Source organism: Suricata suricatta, chromosome 4, assembly GCF_006229205.1.
Source record: "Suricata suricatta isolate VVHF042 chromosome 4, meerkat_22Aug2017_6uvM2_HiC, whole genome shotgun sequence".
NCBI lineage: Eukaryota > Metazoa > Chordata > Mammalia > Carnivora > Herpestidae > Suricata > Suricata suricatta.
Genome location: NC_043703.1, coordinates 92618500 through 92641226, shown reverse-complemented (window position 1 = coordinate 92641226; position 22727 = coordinate 92618500). Strand labels below are relative to the sequence as shown.

The 22727-nt window shown below is 49.3% G+C and overlaps 1 protein-coding gene across 6 annotated transcripts in view; it reads right to left on the bottom strand.

Annotated features, from left to right (window-relative positions):
* PRKCE (protein kinase C epsilon) overlaps positions 1-22727 on the bottom strand; it is a 495693-nt gene that overhangs the window by 321463 nt on the left and 151503 nt on the right. Inside the window, exon 1 of one of the 6 annotated variants that reach the window (XM_029937295.1) lies at positions 12945-13016. The exons of the other annotated variants lie outside the window; for them this stretch is intronic. The gene's annotated coding sequence lies outside the window, so the exon portion shown is untranslated. Of the gene's footprint in view, positions 1-12944; positions 13017-22727 lie in introns of those variants that run through there. 6 annotated transcript variants of the gene reach the window in all.

Here is a 22727-nt window from a genome sequence, read left to right as displayed (position 1 = left end):
GAGCCTGATGCAAGGCTCGAACCCACGAACCGTGAGATCATGACCTGAGCCGAAGTCGGACGCTTAACCAACTGAGCCACCCAGGCGCCCCTGTGCTGGAAATCTTAATTTGTTTGATCATGAAGGGCTGCCCTATGGTCTGCTCGGGGTGTTGTGTAATACATAGAACATATACTATATGAACCTTCTAGAATTAAAAAAAGTGATTTCTAAACAACTCTGGCTCCAAGGATTTTGGATAAGAGTTGTGGGTCTGTAACTTGAGCCATGACACTGGAGGGCTGAGATTTGACCTAACACGTAGAGATTGGGAAGAGAAGGGACCTGCCCAGATGTGCCAAAAGACCCCCATGCAGAGGCCTGCCCTCCAACCTTGGGTGGAGTCAACTTTGACTTCCCTCCTTCTTCCCTCCAAACCACCACTAAGCCCTCATCACAGATATATGGCTTATAAAAGCCTTAGTTTTCTTGGTTTTCTCCATGTCTTCAAAAGAGATGGCAAAAAACATCTCTTGCTCTCTCTCACTCTCTCTCCCTGTCTCACCCACACACACCCATAGTTTTTATGAAGACTGTTAAACACTGATTTCATGCACCACTGAACTATTCACCGTAGTTGTTGCAAGGTGGGGTTTGTGTGATGAGGGGGAAAAACTGTAGAAAACCAGAAATAATAATGCTCGTAGTTAGCACAAAGACGTTTCTTGTTTCTGGGAGACCGGTGTGCCTGCTGCTGTTGCTCCACTAGACTGAGTGTCCCTCCTCCCACCACTAGACACCCAGACTGCAAACTTCTGTCAGGATGGGGTGTCAGAGGCTTCCAGCGGGGCGCCTGACCCCAGGACTGTCGCAGGAAAACACTGCCAACTAGATGCGTATCTCGCCCCTCTCCCAGGGGTCCCCTTGAGCTGCAGAACCACGGGGTTCCTGCAGGGGCAGCCTTGTGTTCTAAGGCAAGACAGAGAAGAGGTGAGAGGATTTAGAACAAGGCCAGGACAGCTGCCACGGACATGGCTGCCATCATGTACACCGTGGCTCCTATGTCCATTCCTGGAAATGAATGCACTCTGCACCATGGTTTCCTGGTTTACTGAAGGTAAGTAGCCTTGTACACAGTTAACAAACAAAATGAAAAGGTAGTCCTACTCACAAATCCATCCAGACTCCCAAATGGACCCAGGTTCTGCTGCCTTCCCAGGTCCTACCATTCAACCACCCCCCAAGGCACGTCTCCCGCCCAGGATGCACATTCCTAGGCTCAGAAGATGTCCATATCAGCCCAAATCACTGGCTCATTTCAATTCTAAGAAAGAGACAAGAAATCTCCATTAGAAATGTTGGGAGCTCCTTCATTCATAAATGAGTGAGCAACACTCAATAAATGGAAAGTTGGTCATTGGTCAAGATAAGTGAAACTGGGCAGTAGATAGAGGGGAGTCTATTATCCTACCTTGTCCTCTTCTGTACATGTTTGAAATTCCCATAAGGCAAGAAGAAGGGTGGGGTGAGAAGGAAGTACTCAACCTCAATATACAGGTGGGCCCATGAACCACGGCCAACCCTAGGCTTCCTTAAAGACCTCAGCTGGGGAGCAGCGTGCCTCATTTAACTCAAACCCTTTCCATCTCCTGTTCCAACCAAATCAACCCAACACCTTGCTAGGGACAAAGGGACGGGGAGCCACAAGGCATTGCCGCCCACTCCGGCTCTAAAGAGACTCCCTGAGCCCTCGCCCTGACCTCTCACGCAGATACAGCAGGTGGCTGTTGCTCGCAATGTTTTGTCGAGGATTCACCATGCTGAGTGCTTTGGAGAGAAAAGGAGTTGATCACTTCATGCTTTCCTTTCTTCATAAAGATGTTTTCCCTGGCTTCAAAGGCTGTCTGTTTACCTTAGATGATTAGGGAGGATTAATGGAACTAATTGAGTTAACAACAAGACTGTCCTGCTGAAGCCTGCAAATTATCTCTGACTCCCTTTGATTGCCTCAAGATTACCTCCCCACCACCAAACCTCGTAAACTTCCATATGACCGGGCTTGGCTGGGGCGCTGGAGAAAGCCAGATGCGCCAAGTCTGGCTCGGCGGGACAGAGGCTGTGGCGGCCTTCGGCGTGTGACACTCGCCTGCCAGTCTCCCAGCAGTGCCGAGGAAAAGCCAGCAAACCGACGAGCGTTCCCTGGGAGTGCAAGGCTCGGTCTGTGTGAGCCGCGCCACGCGCCCTGCCCTCACACCTGCCGGGAGCGGTGACCTCTGGCTGGCACCAGCTGTGCACACCACCAGAAAGGGACAGAACCATCTGCCCAGGGCACACGCACCTCAGATGCCTCAGATGCCACCGGAGCAGGAACTGGACCCAGGGGACAATCCGGGAAATATAATGCAGCCAAAGGAATAGCTATGGAAAACCTGAAGCTGGCTGCCACAGACATATGGAAGGTGCCCTCCTTGGTAGCTTGCGGGTGGCATTCAAAGCAAGGAGGGACAGGGGAGGGACATGGTCATAGCCCACTTGCAGTTTCCTCTCTCCCTCCCACCCCCACAAACTTACTGCTGTCCTACGGTGTGGCACCGACCCTGGTACCTAATTAGCCAAATACGAGCACACCTACCACTCTCCCCTCTGAAGCCAAGTCACTCTGATTCTTTCATTCATTAACCTGGCAGTGAATAACAGGCTTCCCAATTTCATGGGATCCCATCCGAGAACGTGAATTCAACTTTTCAGCTGCCACCACGTAAAATATTTTCCAGCAAGTTCCAATTTCTCTTTATCCATAAAGAACAGAGGATCAAAGTTACCGCCGAGAAACCTGGCGGCCCGGGGTGTGCTGTCTGGGGCACTGGGGTTTGGATGTGGCTGTCAGGGCCAGCCTCTCCACTTTAAGTCTCACAGCCCTGGGAATCCACTCCAGTGCTCGAAGCCCTCGCCGAGCCTTCTTCCCTCTTTGCCAAGTGTCCTGGGGCACACAGGCCTTGACGACAAGCAACTTCCATGGGAGCCTGGCCTCTTACAGAACAGGCCCCCAGACACCTGTCTCCCCAGGCCCAGCATGGCACCCAGGCAATTGGGGTGAGGGTTGGTAATGGGTGTCAGTTGCAAAGGAAGTGACTGTCCCAATCAGAAGACTAATGAGAAACTTCACGTATTTGGTGCATCATTTTGTTTGGGCCAGTCCATACCAATCATAGGACCCGTTAGAGAACAAGGGTAATTATTAATGTGAGTTTATGTTTTGCATAAGGGAATCATGGCCAATATACAAAGCTAAGAAGTGACTCTCCTAACAGAGAGAAGGTGGAAAAGCAAACCCTCCTAAGGGAGAGAATAGAAAGCAGGAAGGATTAGGAGGGCTAATCCTCGATCGTGGAGCACATTCAGTGAGGGACATAGACCCATACTTCTTGGTCCACAAGATGCCCAAATGCACCCCAGCACTACCTCAACTGCCACGTCGCCTGAGTTAACCAGGGGGAAAGTGCAGTCTGGGGGCACAAAGCTCTCTCCTGCCCAGAGTCCTTCCAGCGCATCCAAAGCTGGGTGAAAGGAGGAAAGTAAACTTGCAGATCTGGGGACCTCGGGCGGTCACCTTTTATTGCACACTGTCCCTGACCCTATCTCCTGGCACAATTCTGGCTGCTTCCTAATTTCCCTTAGAGCCACAGCACCGCTCCCCAGGGCTCACTCAGGCTTCCTTTTCTGGAAAGCTGTGCTCTTCAAATGCTACGCACTCCCTGCAAACAACAGAATGACTCTTCCCCCCTCCAGAGATGGCGGGAACACAACTTCCTTGTCTCTGCATATGTTCGTACACACACAAAGACACACACACATTTGATGTACACAACAACCAATACACACTGACTTTACGTAAGAACTTCTGAAGGCAAACATACGAAGAATTCAGAAACACAGAGCTGGACAAAGGCCATCTCGGGGTCCTCCTACACTGGGTCCCTCACATCTGGTCAGTCACTGAGCCCCTCAAGTCCTTCTTCATGAGTTGCTGGGCCCATGCTTTGTTTGCATTCCCATCCCCCCATGCCAGCCCTCACAGAATTGGACCTAAGGGCCCCAGAACTTTCCTTATTCTTCCCAGTACTCATCCACCCTCCACGTGCAAACCCAAGCAGTGCGTGTACCACACAGTCATCACGATGCCTCTTTCTCCACGCCTCTCTCTGTCCACAGGGTGACATTCGGTTCTGTGTGCTCCTCTCCACCGCAAAGGCCCCGTGCTCCAGGCAGGCCCACCTAGCCGCCATGCTGCCCGAGCTCTCCCGTGCGTGCCCGCCTCCATGGCAGCCTCCTGCTGTCCTCTGGGGCCCGGCCTGCCTCCTCATGCCTCCTCCAGGGTTCTCCAGGGGCTCCTCCTCCGGCACTGAGCATCGTTTGGTTATGTCTCCTCTCACCTGTATTACTGGTGCCCAGGTGGACTCCACAGGTAACTTTCAGGGGCATGACCCGCTCTATACTCCCCTCTTTCCTTCTGTCCTTCAGCCCCTGGGCCCCAGTGAAGGACCCCACACATAGGAGCTGGTCAAAAAATGTTATGGGCCTGGCTGGTTCAGTGGGTGCAGGGTGCAACTCTTGATCTCAGGATTGTGAGTTCAAGCCCCATGTTGGGTGTGGAGCCTACGTAAAAATAAAAACTATATTTGTTCCTTCTTTCCACTCCATCTTTCCTCAGCATCTCTAACTTGGAGGGCATAATTACTTCAGCTTCTAAGTGTTTGATGTTGAGCAAAGGGACTCTAGATGTAAACAGTAGTTTTTAAAAGCTACCCCTCCTTTCCCTTCATCAACCAGTGCCTAAAACTACAAAAGGGTCATGGCCTACAGTATCTGAGATCCCCAGTGGGCATGGGGGGCTTGGAAGGGTGAAGAACCCCAGACTAGCCTTGGAAGTCCTGAACACAAAGCTCCTCCCCTTCCCCACCCCCATCCCAGCCTTGACTCCCTCCATCCTTGAGGCTCAGAGATGCCGCTCTTTGCAATCTTGTGTAAGGGATCCGTCACCACCACCAGACAAGCTCTCTGGAAGTGAGAGAGCCAGAGCTAGGCCTCAGAGGATGTCAGCCTATTGTCCTGTGGAAGAAGAGCCCGAAATCCAGGTTTGTCCCCTGGCCTCTGCCGCTGGGCCCACATGACCCAGGGCGCTCTTTCGGCCCCCAGCCACCTCCGCTATATACATCGCCAGGGACGGGATGGGGATCGACAACCATCATTCACAAAGCAGAGCATCCAGAACGGTCAAGAACTCACTAAATGAAGCAATGAAGCTTTCAGCTTGAGAACTTCAATGCCATTTGGGTCCTGAATCAAGACTTAAAGACCGAAGCTTCCTGAGGCACCTCATTTTCCAAATAACAAAGTTAAAATCTTTGGTTTTGTCATTCCTATTGCCACAAGTCACAACTTCCCTTGCTGGCATTTAACATTCTTTAAAATTCAGCCCCAACTGGAATTTCCAACTCTTTCTCCCACCCCTCTGCTTCAGCCATACTGCTCCCCCATCTGCCACCGTCCCTCTCCCTTCCCCACCTCACCCGCTCCCCCTCTCTGCTTGCCCCTTCACCTCACTAGCACCCCACCCCAGGTATCTCTCACTCCACCCTCCCTTCCTTGGTACAGGCTGTTACTTCCAACCCCACAGCCTGAAACTCCAAATAAAACCTACCTAAACGTTCAGACCTACTTCCACCCTGAACCTGCCCCCTTTCTCAACACTTGGACCCCTCAAAGGCAGGTCCACACCTACATGCTTGTATGCCTCCCCCAGATATTCCTCTCCCTACACGAGCACATGGAGCACTGTTGGGCATTTGAAGTATTCAACGACTCTTGTTCGCTAAATGATGTCATACCAAGAAAAAACGAAGTTCCATGATGTTCCCATTACATTCAGCTGGAAAATCCCACTGAAGGTCCACTCCTGCACACCAGCCCCCTTAAAACACCCTCCTTCATTTTGCTGCTGAGCTCATCCCAGTCCTGTCAAAGTGCCACATCCAAGTTCCATCTGCATTCTCCTGACCGGAGATCACTTCCGGCCCCTGTTAAACTCCCTTTTCCTTTTCAAAGAAACAGCCACCGCAGATCTATACGTTACGAAGGCGCTGGGCTGGGCAGTGACATGGCTCAGCCCATCTTGATGAAATTACTTCCTTGTGTTGTTGCCTCCCGGCAGGCTCACCATTGTTCTTCATTTACCCAGAGAGCGATGTCTGAGGCTTTATTGGAAAAATGAATTACGACTTGCATTACATCCCATACTTCCCAGGGCACCACCATGGGTTTCAAAGCACGAAGTTGGGGGGCTCTCGAGGCTCCAAGGTGAACAACTGCATGAACCAGTTTGCCATACGGTGTCATCCAGATCTGGCCCCCATCCTCCAACCCCCACGTCCCATGTCCCACATCCCATCTGTCCTACGTATGCGCTGCCTTCCCGTCACCTAGATTCTCATCCCTGGCTCAGGAACCTGAAAGACCACATGTTAACAACCAGCCAGCCTGGCAGAGAGCGAGTTGGAAGCAAACAATCGTCCCTGAAAGCACAGGCTTTGGAGGCACAGAACAGCCCCTTGGCTCCATGGCTGTAACAATCGAGGACAATGGTCTTGTTGGATCCACACTGTACACCTTGACTCATCAAGGCGGTGCTCTCCCTGACTGCCCCAGAGGAAAGACAGCGTTGTGAGCTGTCAAGAGGAAAAGCCCAGTACAGTGCACAAATGACTTAGGAGCCAGACTTCCGGGGCTCCCGCTCCACCTCATAGCCACGAGACACTGGGCAGGTCAATTACTCCCTTCACGCCTGCATCTCAATCTGTAAATTACAGCTACAACAAGACCTGTCTCATAGGTTTGTTGTTCATGTATATAAATGCATAGAAATCATGCCTGATGGAGAAAAGTACATATTAAAGCCACCATCATCATTATGGTTATTATTAGCTCCTCTCTTTACTTTGTTTAGGCAAGAGGGGAAATGCTTTCACCCTCGACACAGATCTTCCTGTCACTGAAGACTGCACTCCCCAAGTTTTCTTCTCTGCCTCCTTTTTTTCTTTGTCTCCAACATTTCGAACATGAAATATCCATCCAAGCATCCAAGCCATCACAATGAACTGCTGTCACTTGCTTTCTCCCCACAGCAAATACCCCAGATTCTTGCCAGCTACCGGATACACTTCGTGGCACCTTTACGAACGTTTACACAGGTTTTCGTCCTCGCGCGTGTTTTGGAGACACGTGAGGTAAGTGGTGAAGTAGGGCAAAAAGGGAAACAAGACATTACAAAGACCAAAAACAGGTCTCCACCTCCAATGCTAAAACTGCAGCCAGCAGTCATTCTCCACCAAAGCCAGAGGCGCCTGGAGTCTTCTGCTCTTCTGAATTCCATCAGCTCAGAGAGCTGGCCTGGGAGGGAGACGAGGCAGATAGGAAAGACTGCGGATGAAAGCGGGGTAGAGGGCTGAATCCCAAAGTGTAAGATGAGCCCTTTAGATGTTCTCATTTAGTAACAGTTTCTGAGACTTGCCCGCCAGGGTCCTGCCCTGCCTAAGCAAACACTGAGACCCAGGGTAGTTTATTCTTTCTTTGCTAAAACTTCCGGTGAGGTATTGATCTCATAAATGTTATCCTTATGGCTCAGATGAAAGTCAACTTTCAAATCCAGAAGGGGGTGTGGGGCAGCCAGTCTATCCATCTTCTGAAGATAAAAATCTACGAGTTGCAGGATTGATTGGTGTTTACGCCTCCATTCCCAAATATTTGGAATGAATGCTTTGATGTAGCAAAAACACGTCCCATGAATGCCCAAAAAAAAAAAAAAAACCCACAAAAATCCAAAAAAAACCCAATAAACCCAGAACTTACATTTCTATGCGACAGACAGTCAACGGTAACGTATGGGCCGATCGAGTACGCAAAACGATTATGAAATTCCGACCACTGGGAATCACAAACGGGTCACCTTCTTGTCTCCTGTCACACTCCTAAGACCAAACCGATTTAAACTCTGCACGACTCCAGGCTTAAAAAGGAGAAATTCCAGGAAGGCTGAGCCTCATCTCGTTCCTACCGCTTGATGAAACCCTGCCTGTTGCTTGCCCAGAACCCCGAGAGCAGGCTGTGACAGGACCCACACCCCTCCCAGCTCTCCGCAAGCAGGAAGACGGAGCCCTGGGCTTGCCTTGACGCACAAGCCTCCATGGTGCTGTAGCCATAAAACCTACCTGAGCCTCATTGTTGGCAGAATTTGAGGGTTACTTGAGGATTTTAGAAGATATTTGACAGATGGTACTTGGCAAACTGTAAAGTCCTATTACATGTAAACTGCAATGCCCAGTAAGAAGTTAGTTACTGCCATTATTGGAAAGGACGGGGTTTGGGGCACCTGAGTGGCTCAGTCGGTTAATTAAGCATCCAACTTCAGCTCAGGTCACGATCTCACGGTTTGTGGGATAAAGCCCTGCGTCGGGCTCCGTGCTAACAACTAGCTCAGATCCTGGAGGCTGTCTTCGGATTCTGTATCTCCCTCTCTCTCTGACCCTTCCCTGCTTGCACTGTCTCTTTCTGTCTCTCAAAAATAAATAAAAACCATAAAAAAATTTTTTTAAAAAGGAAAGGACAGGGTTGCAGCTGGTGGTGTAGAGGCATGAGCTCCCCCACGCCCCCTGGGGCAGGCATCTACCCACGTCACATAACAGAGTCACGCTGCACACAATCTGATTTGAGTAATTTCCTCACCGAACAATCACCACCCCCCACCATGGGCTACGCTCCTATGGATTTGTAGTAATCTCTTATTTAAAAAGCTCATAGTAGTAACTGTAGAACAGAAACAAAACCACAACAGATCACCATAATCTCACGACTCCCAAGAGAAACTGCAATATATTCCTTCCTATTTTTCATATGCCTGTGTCTATGTATATATGTATGTATAAGTCCTGTTTTTAAGTTAATTTATTTATTTTGAGAGAGACAGAGAGAATGTGAGTGGGGGAGAGGCAGGAAGAGAGGGAGAATCTCAAGCAGGCTCCTCGCTGTTAGTGCAGAGCCCAGTGCGGGGCTCAAACTCACAAAACTGTCAGATCCTGACCTCAGCCAGAATCAAGAGTCAGACACTTAACTAACTGAGCCATCCAGGTGCCCCTGAATAAATATTTTTTTACCAATACTAGCTAATATGTATTGAATAATTTTTATGTGCCAACTAGCAGTGTAAACATTGTAAATGTTTTTAATTATTTAATCCTATCAATAACCCCTGAATAAGTACTGTTCATCCTTCACTTTACAGATAAGAAAACTGAAACACACAGAAGTTAGGGAACATGTCCGAGGTCATACAGCTTCTAAGCGGTAAAGCCCAGGTTCACACTCAATCGGAGTCCAGAGACCATTACAACATCAAACCAAACATAACAATATAACCTGCAAATTTTGTCACTTAATATATTTTGAAAACCTTTGCACTGAATTAACTTCATTTTTCTATTATCATAACTTCATAGGCTTCCACAGTATTGATGAGCAAATTTTAATCAACTGTTTACTAGGACTATTTTTGAGTAGCTACAACATACCCCCATTGGGGATATTTTCCAGCTTTTCAATATCTTAAATAACACTAAAAAGGAACATCCTTTATATGTATCTATGATCATTCTCACCTAGAAATGAAAATGCTGGGTCAACAAATATGTATTTACAAAAGCATATTTTTTAAAGTTCTTGATATTCTTCACCATATTGTCCTCGAGAAAGACCTAATCAATTACACCCCCACTTGCACCATATGAAGAAATTCGTATGTCTTCATCAACACTAGGCAATATCATTGCCTTAGTTCTTTAACATATTCTGTTTAAAAGTGCAACACGTCTGGGGTGCCTGGGTGGCTCAGTGGGTTGAGCGTCCAACTTTGGCTCTTGTGGTTGATGAGTTCGAGCTTTGCGTCAGGCTCGGTGCTGACAGCTCAGAGTCCGGAGCCTGCTTTGGATTCTGTGTCTCCCTCTCGCTCTCTGCCCCTCCCCGGTTCATGCTCTATTTTGCTCTGTCTCAAAAATAAATATAAACACAAAAAAAAAGTTTTTTGAAAAAGTGCAACACGTCTAAAAGGAATTAAATCTACCCCCTCATTCATACCTTGGGCCAGTTCACCCTCTACCAATTAGGGAAAGGGAAGCGGAGGATTACTAGGAAGACCAAGGAGGTAAGAGGGACAATCGACTAGCAGAGAAGGGCAGTCTGAAGTACGGGGGTGCAGAGTGCCGTGTGGCATGGGGAGGGACAGGGTACAGAAGCAGGATTATGGAAGACAGGACAGAAGGGCAGTCCAAAAACAAAAGCCTGGCACTTGAAAAATAACTATGATAATCCAATGGCAAGATCTAAGGATAAGGAAAGAAAGATTCATTGAAAACAAAACAAAACAAACAAAAGCTAGAAGTTTCACAAGAAGTGTGGAGCCAGGCCAGCGCCAGTTTGCTTCGGTCTAGGGGACACAGAAAGGGAAGCACGCCTCGAGGTATGAGGGATGCTGAGGTGCCAGGTTACCCACCTGTGCACTCCATCCTCGAGAAAGTGCCCCTGGGGTCCTCCCCAAGAAAAGTCACTAATGAGTGTTTTAGTTCCAGAGGACCAGGATACCCTCAATGCTTAAATCTCAGGACAGCCCAGGGAAGAGTGACCACACACCACTCAGCCTGGTCATTCAGGACAGGTTGTTCTTGCATATTCATGGCTGGTCCGGGACTCAGGGAAGGGCCACGTGGGGCTTTTACAGCAGCATCTTGAGCTCATAGCCACTGGAAAAGGCCACATACCAAGTCCCCATATACGCAGTGCCAGGCAACAACGGTGGTAGGGATTTTAGTAGCTGTGATAATGAGCGGACAGAGGAATAAATGCAAATATAAAGGAAGATGTGTCTTTCCAGTACTTCTCACAGACTGGGAGCAAAGGGTAGGTGAAAGCCCCATCTACACCTGGGATGCATCTCGCTTTAATGGCCAGATTCATAAATGCCCTGCTAGCATTCTTGTCTCACTACTTGGCATTCACATGCACCACCTCAGGGCTGGCACTGTGCTGGTGGGGTGGATACTATTGCTCCCATTTTTCAGATGAGAAATTGAGACTGGAGGATGATTTGCCCAAGACCATCCAACTGGAAAGTGGCAGACAGAACTAGAACCCACTCATTCCAATACCAGCAACTTCCAGGAGTGGTGATTTTCTACTCCAGCAACATGGCATTATTGCTCACCAACATCTACTCGCTCTTCCTCCTCCTCCTCTTCTTCTTTTTAATGTTTGTTTATTTTTAAGAGAGAGAGACAGAGTGTGAGCGGGGGAGGGGCAGAGGGAGAAGGAGACACAGAATCCAAAGCAGGCTCCAGGCTCTGAGCTGTCAGCCCAAAGCCCGATGCAGGGCTCGAGCTCACGAACTGTGAGATCGTGACCTGAGCTGAAGTCAGTTGCTTAACCGACTGAGCACCAAGGCACCCCTCTTTCTTATAAATAAGAGAAAGTTGTATGCGTGTTGGAACATTCTATCAATAAAACACTCTCCCCTCAGGGAGGGTCTGGACTCTGGATGAAACGTGTGATGATTTACAATTGCCTGAGGGATTGTGACTTAGGCTGTCTCCCCCTTGAAGCGAGTGAGGAAGAAGCCACTAACCAAGCATAGGGCCTTACTGAAGTCTAATGGAGGGAACCTAGGAGGAAAAAGAGAAGGCATCTGGGGCTGGAAAGCTGAAGGGAGATGATAACATGCCAAATCAGAACAGGAGCCTGTAAGACAGGGTCCAGAGAGAGGAAGGAAATCCTGAGCAGTGGAGGAAGGCACCACCACCTGAGCTTTGGAGAACAGAGGATCCGAACACCTGGAACCACAGCCTGCCTGCTATGGGGTCACAGCTCAAAGAACCCACAGCTTTCTTTGGGCTCCAGAACTAGCCGTTTACCAAATGCACTTCTTGCTACAGTTTGTAAAATAAGTAAGTAAATAATAAGTCATATTCTTGACCCTGAACCATCAAAGAGAGAGCAAAGAAAGAGGGGGGAAACTGCTGTATCAAATTTCCTGCGTAATCCTCTTAGGAGATTAGTGCCTTCTTAATGGTAATGAGGTTCTGGCTTGAGAACTAAGTTATACCACAGGGGGAATGCTCCTGTGCGGCTGGGGGATGCCCGATGGCACGAAACAGGGTGGGAGCACAGATCTCTGATCCCTTTGCTCTGAAAGAGTACAGTTGGAGCCATTTCAAACCCAGTGCATTAGAGCCAGAAAGAACTTAGCACCCAACCCAATGCCATGTTGGTTTGTTTTTGGAGATGTCACATTGCCACAGCCTCCAAGCCCAGGGCATGAGATGGTGTCCCCCAAACCCCTTCTGGGATCTCTTCTCTTCCTTAAGGCCCATCTGACAAGGGCAACCTGTGACTGAGGTGCTACCAGAGCCCAGCTCCCTGGCCACCTCCAGAGACTAGAATGTGCCTGGCAAGATATTGTCCAGGGCTGGGACATTTCAGCAACTTTCTTGCACTAAATATTCTTGGCGCCTCAGCCACCTCCTGTATGTGCCTGAAGTCTGAAAGAATCAAGTTGCCAAGCTCACCCCCTGGAGTAGCTCGGGCCCCAGATAATTGTGGCTGCTCTTTTCCTTTCATACTTGTGGGGACTCGGGATTATCCATCCCTCCTTGTCCACAGACAATGACATGTTTTGTCCCTGAGCTTTATTTGCCTTCCGGATTTTCAGCATGAAAGAGCCCTAAAATCTCACTGGAGGAGGAGTGAGTGTGGACCCCAGCAGTGGTGCGAGGAAGAAAAGCAGAGATGCGGACAGAGGCAGGGCTGTGAGCGCCGGCTGCAGCCGGGAAGCCTCTGGCTTCCACGCGGAAGCACCTCTGCAGAGTCACCTGCCAGCCCTCGGAAGATGGCTCCTCATCGCTCCTGGTGGGCTGATTGTGCTCGGAGCCCTCGTCCAATCTGCCACTTCTGGTTTCCAGCTCTGGCTTCTGGCCTCTTCTCAGCCTGGCCCTGGAGTCATGCTGAGGCCCCCAGCACTGCAAGCTGGGTTTAGGATGCAAGGGTTACTTCCATGTCACAGAGGAAAACCCCTGATAGGGCACAATTTGGACCCTGCTCTGCTCTCTTTTACCCTGTAATGTGCTGTGTGGCCACGGGGACCCTGATGGCCACAGGGCTCCTGGGGTCTGCCTGGGCCTGCATCTTCAGGTGATCTCCTGGGGCCTCCCCAAAGCGCAATTTTCTCATTTGTGAACATATAAGGATGGCTCATGAGTTCCCTTCATGTCCCCACATGTGTTTAGCAGGGGGCTTGCCACTCAGTTGGAAGGAAAGAGGAGAACAAGGCTGCCCCTCCCTCTCCTCTCTACTCAGGAATGACCCCCCCCCCATACTTATGATGAGCATGTATATCTGCTTCCCACCATCTGCACCCAGTCATTAGCCCTGGGAGCCCCTTCCTGCTAATGCAGCAGAAGGGTCACTTTCAGGTCCTTTTTAAGAAATGACCTGAGGCTGGCCAGCAAGGGACAGGCGGGGAGAAGCCTGGGAGCCCATCCCAGACCTTCGGGACCTTCCAGACAGCTGGGCTCCTGAATGGCCTTGGATAAGCTCCTCAGGAAGGCACAATGGCTTCCCGGCTGGTGATTAGCACGTTGGATGAGATCATGCCAAATTCCCTGAAGTTTTGCAGCCTGGAACTAGATGCCAAAAGCTTATTAACTTTATCCCAGACAAGGCTCACTCCAGGCTGCTAGCGGGACCAGGAAACCCCAGAAATCCAACTTCCATTGGATATTTTCTTCTCATTGCCTTCCACGATTTTTGCAACCAAGCAAAGACTCTCCTTAACATACCTGTTAACCTACCAAGGCTCCGTGGGGCCAATGAGTGGGCTCAGTGTTTCAACATTCACCCGGTGCACTACTATTTTGCTAGTGCGGGCTCTTTCACGCGAGTCCTTCCACCATGAGGCTGTATGGGAGTCAAGGGCAGCGAGCAGCGCTATCAGCACCTTGACTTCTCCTCCACTCACCACCAGTCCCCCTGGGAGGCCACGTCCTGGGTTACTGGCCCGACACTGGGTGCCTCACAAATCAAGAGCTCTTTGTATCCCTCCCATCCCCACAGGTATCTCTCACAACATGTACCCCATGCCAGGCATTGTTGTCCGAAATGTTCTACGTCCATTCACTCATTTAATCATCAAAACAAGCCTAGGAGGTGGGTGCTAATATTGCCCTCATTGGACAGAAGAGGTCATTGAGACATGGAGACGCTAGGTCACCAGCCTGAGGTCACCCAGCAGCTGAGGAGTTTGTGATCTGCCCCAACACACTCCTCTGCCCGGCCCGTGCTCCTCACCCCTGCCTTCCTGGGTGCTCTGCAAACACTGCTCTTCCTGGAAGCCACTGCCACAGTTCGCTCTCCAGGTTTCAGGTTTCAAATAGCCCTTCTGCCATGGAAGGAGAATTTCCCATGGGAGATGTGAGATCTGGGCCTTCTCTCTCAGCTGGTCATAAGAACCCTTTGCATTTGAATAATGCTTTCATTTCACGTGCGCTGACAGTTCACCTGTCCACCAGCCACAAATCCTGACCATGCTCCTGTAAGCCAAGTAGAAGGGTGCATGTAAGTATGCCTCTTTTACAGAAGTGTGGAGCAACCCCCAACCTCAGGGGGCTCCTCAGGGTTGAGGCTGAAATCCAGGCTTCACTCTTGATTCAGTTCCCTTCCCAACTTGATAAGAGTTGACTATAGAGAGATTTATAGAGGAGATTAGCCCTGTAGTGGACTCCCCCAGCCGGGAATATATGGGTGTGGACATGGACACGGATATAGGTAGAAAGATGTGTGGGAGGGAGTGTGTAGAGATGTGAACAGTAGCTACCATAATTTTCATTTTTATTTAATATTTTGATTAAAATAAGTTCTGGTGGGGGTAAAAAGTAATAGAAAATTAATATCCTTTCCCAAAAAAAGGTTTTTAAGGTTTATTCATTTTTGAGAGAGAGACAGAGTGCAAGCGGGGGAAGGGCAGAGAGAGAAAGAGAACACAGAATCAGAAGCAGGCTCCAGGCTCCGAGCTGTCAGCACAGAGCCCAACAATGGGGCTCGAACTCACAGGCTGTGAGATCATGACCTAAGCTGAAGTCGAATGCCCAACCAGGTGCCCCCCCAAAAAACTGATGTTCTTAAATAGCATCAAGGCTTTAAATAATATTAAATCCAAGCAGTTCAAAATTCAAGAATCACAAAAGGACATGTAGTAACTCCCCTGTGTTTTTATTCTAGGGTTCCATCATTTTCTTCTTCGAGCCCCCCACTTCTCCTGATACTTGGGAAACCTGGTGGCAACCATTTAGAAACCCTGCCCCTCCTCAGCCTCAGACCTACTCCAATATTCCTTCAATCCACACACGATGGTGACTTCTGTTTTATTTTATTGACGATAGGTAACATGCGAACATAGTACAGATTCCCAAAGCACCAAAAACCAATTATAGTCATGAAAAGTCAGCCTCCCTTTTAGCTCCCTGTCACACAGAAACATTCACTTCTTTCTCTTGTTCCTTTCAAGGAGAATCTATATATTTGTGAGCACATTCCTATGTTTTCCCCAACTCAAACGATGGTCTGTTATCCACACTCCTCTGTGTGTGTGTTGTCACAGAATAAACTATCTTGGAGATGTCTACCTCTGTACTCAAGCAGCCGCCTCCTTCTTTTACTGGCTACGTAATATCACATTGTGTAGGTGTGCCACACATAACCTAAGGGACCATGACTTGCCTCTGTTTGCTATCAAGAACAATGCCACCATAGCCGTAGGTGACCGCTTGCGTTCCCTTTCTCCATACAACAGAGTCTCATAAAGGCCGCATTTCCCAACCGCCCTTACAACTAGGTGTGGCCATGTGACTAACTTCTGGTCATAGGATGTAAGCAAATGCATATGTGGCAATTTCGAGGAACTTCCCTGAAGAGAAAGCAGACGCACTCCCTTTACTTGCTTCATCTTGAACTTGTTAGGAAAAATTGTGAAATGGATAAAAATAATTACTGGTGTCCCAGGTAGAGCACGACTCCTGTGTCCTATCAGACTTTGGTTGTCTTTGAGCTATTTTACAACCCTGGGAGTGGTAGGATGCTGTTCATAATGGAAATGAGCCCTGTTCATAAAAATGCAAATTTCGGCCAGTGGAGATGAAGTTGATATCAAAGTGAGTACTGATCAATGCTGCGTCTAGCTGTAGGCTCATTTCAGCATTATTTTTTTTTTAACATTTTATTTTATTTTTTGAGAGATAGAGCATGAGCAGGGGAGGGGCAGAGAGAGAGGGAGAGACACAGAATCCAAAGCAGGCTCCAGGATCTGAACTATTATTAGCACAGAGCCCTGTGCGGGGCTCGAACCCTCAGATGTGAGATCATGACCCAAGCTGACATTGGATGCTCAACCAACTGACCCACCCATTTTAGCATGCTTAGGGGGCTGTATATATGTGTGTGTCTAGCTCTCCTTTGAACAAACCCTAACACCTTGCAAGTTCCCTCATTATTTACAAGGTGTTTATTGTCCATTTGCTATGAGTGGCATGATTTTACCTTTTCAAAAAATTATCCTTTAACAATTCTTCATTCCATCTTGCTACCTGGAACACAAAGGTGCCACCATGGACAGTAAGATCGAGACCACCCTAGATGGAAGGAGCCTGGGTCCCTGAGATCCTACAGCACCACACCCACCCTGGACTTCCCCCAGACTTTTATGTGCAAGGAAAACACTTGTCCGTCTTGTTTAAGTCATTGTTATTCAGAGTTTTCTGTTTAAGTCAGACCTAGCAGCAATAACTTGCACAAGAAAATTTTACTGATAGAGTATGTAGTGATTTCATCTTTTGCAGCTGCAAATTCCCCCTCAGACGGCTCTTGGTGGACAACATTAATCAATCACAGTGCTTTGTTTCCCCCAGAGCCCTTACTCAGAACGCTTCTCAAGGTCACATTCTAAGTGGTCATTAGTATCAAGAAGAGTTATGAATGACATTTAATTGCCCTCCTGCTACAGGATAACAAATCAACACAAGTTTCTCAATCTTCCAAGTTCTAACCCCAAACTCATTGATTTATACCCCACCTTATTCTTGAGAAGATTATAGCCAGCATGCTCCAGGGTTCAGGATGAGGAGGTGTGTCAGCCGTCCTCATCAATGGGAGATAAACCCACTCCCAGGTCCTTCCCCTCAAGGAACTCACTCCCAGTCTTACACCCACATATCTCACAGATGGAACAAGTCAGCTGGGTAAACGAGTACCACCCCGGGGGTAGGTTCTGGGTGATCTAGGTCAGAGTACAGTGGTGAGTTCAGAAAGATTGGCCTGGAAGTGGGGCAAGGGCAAGATATATGAAGGGAGCCCCAAACCATAACTAGTTGTACGCATGCCAATCCCAAGTAAAGCTGGAGAGTGACCACTGAACTAGAATCAGGGAGGCCGCGTCCCTTTCAGCCCTGCTCCTAATTGACTGCATCACTGAGTGAGGCACTTTCCTTCCCTGGGTCTCAGATTCCCCATCGGAGACTTGGACTAGATAATTCCCTGACCCAAAATTATGTACTTCTTTTTACCTAGCACAAAACACAGTCTAGGCAGCCTTGGGAGCATCTTCAGCTCAGCAGGGCCAGGTGCAGAGACAACTTTGCCACCAGCCCGACTCCTCAGCTACCAGGGCCCCAATCTGGCAGCTCCCTGGCAGCTAGCAGAGACAGGGCTGGCAGGATAAGGTGACATCGGTGTTCTCCAGACTACACAAACAGGAAGCGGGAGAGGGGTGATAATTGTTTCATCAGCTCTCCAGCAACACCTGTTGAGTTTCCTCTAATGATGTGAAAAGCTGGGCGCACAGGGAATAACAGTTTCTTTTGGTGGTTAGTGTTGATCGTGACGGTCAGAGATGACAGGGACTGTTTTCTCCTCACAATTTTCCACAGTTCTTTTACTCAAATAGGTATATTTTGAGTATCTACCATTGGTGCTTAGAATGACAAAACAGGGGCGCCTAGACGGCTCGGTTGGTTAAGCGTCTGACTGTTGGTCTCGGCTCAGGTCATGATCTCACAGTGTCATGGGTTCGAGCCCCACCTTGGGTTCCAAGCTGATGGTGCAGAGCCTGCTTGGGATTCTCTGCCTCCCTCTCTCTGTCTGCCCCTCCCCCACTTGCACGCACTATCTCCATCTCTCTCAAAATGGAAAGATAAAAAACTTAAAGAATGGCAAAACACACACTGAATGCTGAACGGGAAAGAAAGAACCGGAAGGCTCATTCTTTGCCGGCCAGGCATCTGCAACTCTGGCTTAGGGACAAGACCGATCTCCAGAGAAGCTAACTGATGATAAAGGCAGCAGTGAGGGGGGTGGGTCCTAAGGGTGACAGATGGTCAGAGAGGAAGCAACCACTACGGGCTGGCATGCCCAGGAGCGGTTCCGAGGGCGGCCTTGCGGGATGGATAAGATCCTGATGAGGTAAGGGAAGGAAGGCTGCAAGCACAGGGAGTAAGGGTGGAAATGGCCCTTGCCTTCTGAGGGAGACCAGTCTGGCTGGAGCAGCACTGGTGCGAAATAACAGGGGGAGAGAAAGCAGAAACGGTGGCGGGGCTGCAGCGGTGATCCTCAAACCTGAGTGTGCACCAGACAGCTTATTAAAGCGCAGTGCTGGGGCTGCCCCCAGGGTTTCTGGCTCCGGAGGTCCGGGCTGGGGCCTCAGAATCTGCATTTCTAACAAGCTGCCAGGTGATTCTGCTGCTGGCCCAGGGACCACACTTTGGCAGCCACTGGGCTAGACTGCAGAGGGTCATGAACGCTGGCCAGTTGCAAGCTCTAGGAGGTCTTTTCGCAAGGGAGAGGCGGCATGGGGGCCGTGCTCTGTTTATTTCATGCCTTGGTCTTTGCCTGGTCTATCTGAGCTTTTCTGCCTGTCACTGTTTCCTGTTTCTGTATAGATGGGATCAGTGGACATCCACTACTCACTACCTCTACCCATACTCCACTCCTCATTTCCGTGGGAAACACAGTGCCTCTGAGAGAAAGCAGCAGTCATGAGTCAGGGCCAATGGCAAGGACCAAGAAACATTGTCCAGTTTGGAGATTTCATCTTCTTTAAAAATGCCAAGCGGGGAGTGCCTGGATGGCTTAGTCGGTTAAGTGTCCAGCTTCGGCTCGGGTCATGATCTCATGGTTCGTGGGTTCGAGCTCTGCGTCAGTCTCTGTGCCTGGAGCTGCTTCAGATTCTGAGTCTACCCTCGCTCTCTGCCCCTCCCCCCTCACATTCTGTCTCTCTCTTTCTCAAAAATAAATAAACGTTTTCTTTTTTTAAATGCCAAGTGAGTGTGAGAAACCCATCTTGGATAACCCCATGGGTACCGTTTGTGAGCACTTATGTGCTTCAACACAGCATTTCACACTGTGTATATGCCATTTTTTAAGAACATTGCAAGGTAGGGATAATCATCCCCATTTTACAGATGAAAAACTGAGGGTAGGACTAGTTAAGTGGCTTGCTCCAGATCATGTCTAATTGTTCAGTGTTCAGAACCAAGGTCCACCTGCTCCGCACCCCACCCCCTGCCTGGCCCACAACGCCAGGCCTGCATCCCACAGCCTGGCCTGCTCTAGCCACCCCGGCCTGCAGAAAGCTCACGGATGCTGCTTCAGCACCATCTTGTCAGCCTCGGTAAGGACGGTGGGCTGCGGCTCTCTGGGCAAAACGTCCGCAGAGCCCCAGCTTCTCAGCAGGCCTCACAGAGGTTCTGAGTGGCCACACCCCCTCACTCACAGCCCCCTGGGGCTTCTGAGATTTCCCGGCCCCCCTCTCCTGGGCCCTGACACACACATGGTCTCTCCTCACTTCCCTCACAAACCTGCAGGTCCTCCTTCGTCTGCACGCAACCTGAAATCCACGGAGGGCAAAACTCAAGTGATCTACATAACACAGGCCTGTCCCAAAAGGATGATACGGTATGATCACAGTCCCGTGTGGTCCCCAGAGCAGTCAAATAGAGGCTCGGAGTGGAACAGTGGTTGCCAGGAGCTATGGGGAGCGGGGTATGGGGAGTTGTGTCTGACGGGGACAGAGTCTCAGCCGGGGAATATGAAGAGTTCCGGCGATGGGGGGTGGTGATGGCCGCCCAACATTATGAATGTATCTAATGCCACCGAACTGTACCCCTTGAAGTGGCTCATGCGATGAGGACAGTAGAGCGTCTGGTGTGTATATTTTACCATAATTTAATACCTGAATGAATGGGTGTGAGGAGAGAACCAGCTCCAGGATCTAGCCAGCCTGTGTCTCCTGCATCCGCCGCTCACAGAGGCGCACAGTTGGAAGTGAAAGTGAATGTAAGTCGGGGGAGACGTGAAAATGGCTGGACGGGGGCAGGCGGTGTCCGCTCTGCTCACATGCAAATCATGGAATAATGATGCTGTATATGGTGCTTTTCTGTTCATAAGCTTTCTCACATGCTCAGCCTCCTTTGGTTGATGTACCTGCCAGGATCCCCAGAACAAAACTCTTCTAGAATCTACTTTCTCAGTGATGTACATGTTCATTGAGAACTCCCCCCACCCACTGAAGTGTGGGAGGAGGGCCTCAGTCTCACGTCCAGCTGCTAAAAGCCTGCATTGCCAAGCACGGTCCCTGAGCTCAATTGAGCAAACATTTACTGAGTTAAACGTGAGAGCTCAAGGGCATGGATCAAGTAGACCTGGATGGCTATGTGGCCTTGGGCAATTCTCTCAGCCTCTCTAAAGGTCATTCCTTTTGGTGTAAAAAAAAAAGGAGAGTTATGAGAGGGTGCAAGAAGCAATGCATGCAAATACTTCATGAAAGTTCTTTGAGGTTTTTTCTTTTTTTGATATTTCTTTTATTTTTGAGAGAGAGGGACAGAGCATATGTAGGGGAGGGACAGAGACAGAGGGGAAGGCATGGAATCGGAAGGAGGCTCCAGGCTCTGAGCTGTCAGCACAGAGCCCGACACAGGGCTCGAACTCACAGACCGAGAGATCTTGACCTGAGCCAAGGTCGGATGCTTAAGGTTGGATTCTTAACCCACTGAGCCACCCAGGGGCCCCCTTTTGAGGATCTTTAATTGCCAGGATCTGTGCTGATAAGACCCCCTCCTGTCCTCCAGAAGTCATGGCCCAGGGAGGCAGACAAGGAAGGAGCAGGTACAGTAAACACCACCAGGGTACTGTGTGAACGGGCAGGAATGCTGAAAGAAGACACAGAACCCGGCCAAGAAGATAGGACTCATCACTGAAGACCCCTTAAAGGGCTGCATGTAGCAGTGAAGAGCACACAGCCATGCAGCCAGACCCGGGTTGAATCCCTCTGTGTGACCTTGAGCAAGTTATCTCTCTCTGCCTCCATCTTCTCATCTGTAAACTAGGGATCATAAAAGGTGGCTAACTCACAGGGCTCCTGTAAAGATAGGAGAAATTCATGCTCAGACACAAATTCATTTTTCTGAAAAGGGGAAAGTGATATTTTACAGCTTAGCCATTTGAATTATTGGGTCTTTGACTTGTCTTCTGTATTTTTCCCCCTCTGCTTACACATATCTAACCTCATTCTAGGATTTAGGCAGCAGAGCTGAGAACACGCAATAGATGCTCAAAAAGTAGTTGATGAATTTAATCGAACTGAGTATTAAAAAGGCTTAAAACCCTATCGCGTCCCAAAGAAGTAAACAAACAGAGAAGCCTTTTGAGAGCACCAAATTTGATTCCTGGTTGGCCTTCCTGCACTCACATGCCCTAATCTCTGATTTCCAGCCCCCAGACATCAACACGGTATGGCTCTCGTTCTCCATATTCACTGGATGGAGGGGTGGGAAGAAGAGCCTGGTCTCCTCTCAGTGAGAGAGCTGAATTACTTCTGGAGTGGAACCATCTGCTTTCCCTGTTAATGTTGGCCTCTGCAAGGGGCTGACCAGCGCCTAAGCCCGTAGTGCTTTCTGGACCATCCTGCAGAGATCTGCCTAGGGCTTGGTCCTTCCTCTAGCCACAGCCTCCAGCAACCCAGTGTAGAAGTTACTTCTGTTTAGGACAAAGCCTTTCCAGATCTGCCTTGCTCAGCCTGGGTCAGGAGCTCTCAGCCCTGGGAAGGCCATTAAAATAACCTGCAGCTACTTCTCAGGGGTGGGTCCTTACTCTGGGTGTGTCATAGGTCTGGGGGGGTGGGGCCTGAGTATTTGTACTTTTTAGAGAGAGAAAGAGAGAGACAGTGTGAGCAGGGGAGGGTCAGAGAGCGAGGGAGACACAGAATCTGAAGCAGGCTCCAGGCTCTGAGCTAGCTGTCAGCACAGAGCCTGACACGGGGCTCAAACCCACAAACCATGAGATTATGACCTGAGCCCGAAGTTGGACGCTTACCAACTGAGCCACCCAGGCACCCCCTATTTGTGCTTTTTAAAGATGCTTCTGATAGTGCTGATGCTCAGTCAGGGTTGAAACCCACTCCACTATTTTCCCTAGCAGCTCTAAGCTTTGGCTATACTGCATTAAGTTTTCCCTACCGGTTGTAGTAGCATCTTCTTAAAGTTCTCAGTAGAGTCATGCATTGAGCACTCATGGTATGCAAGACACTGAACTGAATGCTATCACAGTGGTGACAG